The sequence below is a fragment of the Petaurus breviceps genome, unplaced genomic scaffold, assembly GCF_028583685.1.
Source record: "Petaurus breviceps papuanus isolate PSGF00001 unplaced genomic scaffold, PetGlider_PUasm1.0 90731, whole genome shotgun sequence".
NCBI classification, from domain to species: Eukaryota; Metazoa; Chordata; class Mammalia; order Diprotodontia; family Petauridae; genus Petaurus; species Petaurus breviceps.
This window is the reverse complement of record NW_027187325.1, coordinates 9,781,712-9,787,877: the sequence shown is the minus strand read 5'-3', so window position 1 is coordinate 9,787,877 and position 6,166 is coordinate 9,781,712. Positions and strand designations below refer to the sequence as shown.

The 6,166-nt window shown below is 49.2% G+C and overlaps 1 protein-coding gene across 2 annotated transcripts in view; it reads left to right on the top strand.

Annotated features, from left to right (window-relative positions):
- The first annotated feature begins 397 nt into the window (after positions 1 to 397).
- Positions 398 to 6,166, top strand: part of RALB (RAS like proto-oncogene B) — a 103,579-nt gene continuing 97,810 nt past the window's right edge. Inside the window, exon 1 of one of the 2 annotated variants that reach the window (XM_069066909.1) lies at positions 398 to 557. The gene's annotated coding sequence lies outside the window, so the exon portion shown is untranslated. The remainder of the gene's footprint in view (positions 558 to 6,166) is intronic. The other variant, XM_069066907.1, reaches the window with a different exon arrangement.

Below are 6,166 nucleotides of genomic sequence, written 5' to 3'. Positions count from 1 at the left end.
TCTCTCCCTCCCTCTCTCTGTCTCCTTTTTCTGTCTCCCTCTCTCTCTGTCTCCCTCTCTCTCCTCCTCTCTCTCTCTCTGTCTCCTCTCTGTCTCTGTCTCCTCTCTCTCTGTCTCTCTGTCTCTCTCTCAAAGGCAGGGACTGACCAGTGTCTTTTGCAAACCCTGCTGAGCACACAGGAGTTTCCTCAGTACATGCTCATCCACTGAGTGACTGTTACAAAAGTATTGGTCGCATCTGAGTTTCTTGCATTTTCCAAAGGGAAAAGAGAAAAGGCAGCCAAAGATCCCAGCAGGAAGTGGGGCCTTTGAAGCTCGCCCAGGAGGCACAAGGCTCTGCAAGCAGGCTGCCCGCCCCGCAGATAACACGGTCCTGGCTCCGAGGTCCGGCAAGCCCTTATCTCTGACCGTTTCCTACAGTGATCTCACATCCTGAGCCCTCCCAAGGCCGAGGAGTGTGGCCAGAGAGGGAGGGAGGGAGGCCGGCCCTGCCCCCGGCTTTCTCCTGGGCTGTCGAGGAAGCGGCCTCTCTGCACGTCCAGGCTCCGCTGGCTGCCGTAAGTAGCGAAGCATCCAGCTCCGGGGCTCCGGCCCCCCGGGGTGGTGGGTGGGCCGAGGACCGCCCCTGCCAGATGTGGTGGCAGCTGGTTTTTCCAGGCTAGCCTTGGGGGAAAGGACAAGGGGTGGCGGCTGCAGAGGGAGATCTTATGGAGCACAGATTGCTAGCAGAGAGGGAGGCACCTTAGGGGTCCGCAGGCCTCCGCTGCAGTGCATGGGGGAGCTGGATTCCGAGTCTGCAGCACCCGGGTTCGAATCCTGCCTCTGACACTGGCTGTGTGACCCTGGGCCTGACGATGAAATTGCACTGGATAGCCTCTGGAGCCTTTCACACCTCCGATCCTTCTTTTAAAGACGAGGAAATTCAGGACCAGAGGGGTTAAGCCACTTGCCCAAGGTCACACAGGTAGTCGGGGCAGAGTGTTCCTTTCCTCTGGATCAAGCCCCGGCAGAGGAGTGGGACTGAGAGGGAAGAACAAGATACAGAACTCGCCGTGGCCGGGGTAAAACGGGAAGCCCCCGCTGGGATGGGGGAACACAAACTGAGCGGCCCAGTGGGAGCGCAGAGAAGCCGGTGGTGATGGCTCAGGGTGGGCACCGGCGGTAACTGTGAAACTGGCAAAGTCTGCTTTGAAGTCCTGTCTTCTCTCTGCCTGTCTGTCTCTCTCCCTCTCTGTCTGTCTGTCTCTCTCCCTCCCTCCCTCCTTCTCTCTCTGTCTCTCTCTCTTCCTCCCTTTCTCCCTGTCTTTCTCCTCTCCTAAAAGTACCTTCAAAGAGCCTGAAGGCCCGCCTGCCTGGGAGTAAAATAATCTAGTGAATCCATTCACAATAAGAGGACATGGGATAATTCATTGCACCAGTTCTGGCCCAGGCTCTACCTCTCTGTGTCCCCATGGGTCAGTTCCCCTCTCTGGGCCTCATTTTATCTTTAGTTGCAAAATGAAAGGGTTTGACGAGACAATTTCTAAGGTCCCTTCTAATTCAAACATTCTATGGCCTGAGAGATCAAAGAAGGGGCTCAGATGGGGAGGGAAGAGGAAGGAGGCTCTGGTTTCTCTGCTCTTAGAAGTCCCAGCTGATGAGGCAGGGCCCATGGCCTTGGCACAGGCTAGGGGCTGTGAAGGTGGGAATGCATCGCTGACCTTGGGTGGACATGATGTTGTATGTTTTCCATGCCCCTCATTTCCTTTTCTCCCCCATCACTCCGCCCACCTCCACAGCTGGTGGAGCTTTCTGGACAACTGAGAAATTCGCTGTGCTTAGGTGGGCCCAGACGAGGATTTGAAAGAGATGAAGCTTGTTTTGGTCACTTATCAGTTTTCCCAGTAGTGGCCTCCTTTGGATGCCCCCAGGTTCCACCCTTTTAGAATTCCGTTGCTTTGGGCTTCTCTTTCCTGATCCCCATCCCCCATTCTCCATCCTAGAAGCCCCCCACTCCATGGGGCTAGCCATATCCCTCCTGCCCCGGCCCCTACCCTAGAACATTCAGTTCTTCAGGGTTTTTAGGGCCCAAAGGGTATGTATGAGAACATCACAGGCACACCCAGGATGCAGATGTTTTAGACATCAGTGCTTCAAAGATCCCTGAGTTCATCCACCAGCCTCAATGCTCAGAGGATTTAGAGCTGGGACTTTATGTCATCGGGTCCAACCATCTTATTTTCCAGATGAGAGAATAGGCCCAGAGAGTTTAAAGGATTTGTCCAAGGTCACTCAAGAAGCAAGTGATAAAATAGAGATTTTAACTCAGGTCTTCTGACTCCAGATTCATGCTCTTTCCAATGCTCTCTTTATTAACACCGATGACACCCTGTGCGCCTTTAATAGATGGTTCTTCATGGGTTTCTGTGGTTGGAAAACACTTTAGGGCTTGGTGACCAGCCCTCTCACACGGGGCTTTTTTTTTCAAATACTTAGATTGCTGCAGGTGACAGATACACAGTTCATCGTGGGACCCGGGCCTTTCCAGTTTGGCACGACCTACTTGAACTTGTACTCTATTGTGGTAGCTTTTAATGACCTAGGGGCATGGATGGAGGACATAAGAAGAAAGTGTATGTATACCAGTGAAATCGTAGGTCCCGGCCCTCCCTCTTATCCCATGTTATTCAAGTCTGTATAATGAGAGTCAGCATGGGGTAGTAGAAAGAGAGTCAGCTTCTGTCAGTAAAACCTGTGTTCAAGTCTTGCCTCCGACATAGAACAGGTAGTGTGACCCTGGGTGAGTCAGAGAAGTCATCGACCTCTCTCTATACCTTAGGACATGCTCTGGAAAATGAGGATGTCAGATTAGTGGACCTCGAAAGGTCCCCTCCAGCTCTGAGGCAAGGGTCTCTGTCAACTAGCAAAAACCAGAGCTTGCAACAATTTCCAGATACTGACCGTCCTACTTCATCACTGCTACTCATTTAGCCGGCAGGCCGGTGGGGTCCCTTTGGCATCTTTAGCAGCTACTTTCCACCAATAGTAGATTTAAAGTTAGAGAGTTCTTCCATCTCAAGAACAGAGGGTCCCCTTGGGACTAATACTAAGTACAGTCCAGCCTATGTCATAAAGGATCTGTTCCTTCTTGAAATGGAAATCAGTATCCTCTCACTAGAGGATACTGATAGAGCTTTTTAACTCCTAAGGCCTCCCTCTGTTGATCATCTCTAACATATCTGGCATACGGCTCATTTGTACATGTTGTCTTCTGCAGTTACACTGTGAGCTGCTTGAGAGCAGGGACCATATTTTTCCTCTTTTTAACTCCCCAGGGCTTACTTAGCGCAGGACATGGCACATAGTAGCACTTATAATAAATTTTTATTGATCAATTGACTAAACCCAGGCACCGTCAATAGCAAACCAACTCGCTGATCTAGACCTCGAAAGGACCTTCTCGCTTCTTGCACCCAGCCCCCCATTTTTAGAATCACTCTTTTTTTTAATATCTGTTTTTTACTGTTATCTTTTGTTTTCATGCTACCTTCATTTCTGAAATGCATCACTTCTCCACCCCTATCAAACCCAGCAACCCACCCTCTGTAGCAGATTATTAAAAGGACAGAAAGTGGTTCAACAAAACTAACTGTCACATCCACTGGGTCTTAAAGTGCTGATATGCAATGTACCTCTGCCAGCCCTAGGAAGAACTGTTTTCTCAACCCTTCCCCACCAACACATTCATTTAATAGATAGAGAAACTGAGGCCCAGAGAGTTGCTGTAGGGATTACAAATACAGTGCTGCTTGAGCTGACCTCACCCTGGGGTTTCCCTACCCCCTCTCATCCCCTTGACACTGCTGCTTGTGCCTTCCAAGAGAGTGATCATAACTGAAGGTGACCTGAATGAAGTCCTTATAAGGGCTGTGCTAAGCCCTAAAATGTGCTAATTGGGTCACTTGGGGAGGGGGGCGGGGTCTGCCTACCTCCCTGGCCACAGATGATTATTTTAGCCATGATCTTTTGGAAACTGGTTCCCCCTACCTTTGAAATAGGAAGATGGAATTTTAGGGCAGATAGGAAAGGAGGAAACATGGCAGGCTGATGGGACAGGATACCTCAATGTGACGCTTTCATCACATAGGTAGGCTGTGGCCTAATTCGCCTCTTCAGAGGGCCATTCTGGGTGTGTGTGTGTGTGTGTGTGTGTGTGTGATTGCTGTATGTTATTTAACCTTTTGTCATAAATATAATACTTTAGTCCTCTTCAACAGCTAACATGTTCATTGATGGGGGTTCATGGCCTTTGAAGACTAGGTTGTTAAAGTTTGGGATGTAGAGTCAGGAAAATAGACTAGGATCTGGCTTCTAATCCTGCCAATAAGTTGTGTGATCCGGGGCAAATGACTTAACCTCTTTAAGCTTCAGGTTCCTGATCTGTAAAGTGGGGGTGAGAATAACCAGGCATTTAGCCCACAGAGTTATGACATTCAGTATAGATAACACATAGGAAGCAGTTTTCCAATCTTCACGTGATATTTAAATGGCAGCTTGAGGAAAGCATAGGTGGGCTGAGATTTCTCTGAGAAAGAGCCCTCTCTGCCTACTCTGCCCCTTCCTCCAAAAACTTTCCCCTCCTTATTTTTACCAGGGAGTAGAGGTTTTCATTATGTAATCAGAGATAAGTTACTTCAAATAACGTTCCTGAATAAGCCGATACTGTGCTTTACATTCATACTCAAGTGTAAATGACTGTTATGGTGTCCTTTCCTGAGAGCAGCCCAGGGGAGGGAGAGCACAAGGGCACTGGGAGGACCTCCTGGAAGGAGAAAAGGAAGCAGAGAGACTGAAAGAAGCCTTACTTCACTTGAGGGGGTGAGGATCCATTTCTGGAGTCCCATAACAGCTGCACTGGCCTGATCTACACCAAGAGAGATTGTCGATTTAGGTGTTCCCATCATTGTTGGCTGCTATGCTCTGCCTGAAGATGTGTCCAGGTGACTGACGACAGGATAAGCCAGGTCACATGAGAGGGGGGATGAGTCCAGAGGTCCACTGCAGCCAGCCTAACAGGCTCCCTATGGCAGGCTGTTCAATTTTCAGGGTGACCATTTACAACATGGAAATTGGACACGCCAACAAACCAGGGCTAGATTTATGATTTTGTTGATTGTCTAGATTTAAGAAAGTGATGAAGAAAATATTAATGATGCAGGTTAAACCTAAAAGTGTCTCGTGGACTGGGTTTTTTTCTCTCTGAAGAGCTGGTTGCTAAACATTTGTCACCATACCCCTAGGAAAGTATCACACTGTCTCCTACCACCTCTGCCCCTCCCAGCTTCAGCCCTTCTCTGTCTCTCTCTCTGCCTGCTTTATATTGGCTGCTATATCCTAGCAGGGGTGGGAAACCTATGGCCTCAAGGCTTTCTAGGTCCTCAAGTGTGATCCTATGACTGAATCCAAACTTCACAGAACAGTGAAGTTTGGATTTGGTCAAAGGGCTGCACTTGAGGACATTGAGGGCCACATGTGGCCTTGAGGCCACAGGTTTCTCACCTTGTAAGAGATTTCAGTGGCTATGGAGTCTTCCAGAGGCTCATAGAATCCTTGAGTCTCACAGTGAAAGGGATGTTAGAGGTGAAGTCCTACACTACCAAATTAAGTAGAAAACGAGAGTGATGGTGAACTCTGTCTGACTGGGCCTGAAGAGCACAGGAGGGCCCGGGACAGCCCAGCCTGGTCGCACTGTCCAGCTGTCATACTAGATTCTGTCTTGGTATGGCTGGGGCAGCCTAACAGCCCCAGAGGAGGCTGGGAGAGTCTATCTTTGGTCCTAGGATGGAAATAAGTGAAGTGTGTGTGAGTGTGGGAGAGATCTTTTAAGATGGGGAGAGAAGGGGTGGAGACTTTTTCTGACTCTCCCTGTCTATTCCCATTTCCTTTCTCCATATTTCCACAGAACCCATTGTTGACACAGTCCCACTTCCATGGTTTCTATGAAAGACAGCTTCCCTAAAAAGCCCTTTGACCTTTTTGTTAACAGCTCTGGGCCTATTTGTTCCTTTTGGACAGATGGACTGGTGAGACTGAATTCTGACAAGAGAAAGGGACCTCCCAGTTTCCTCCCCATTCTCAGGAAGCGTCTTCAGTGAACTCTGGGTCAATACTTTTCCCTTTACCTCAC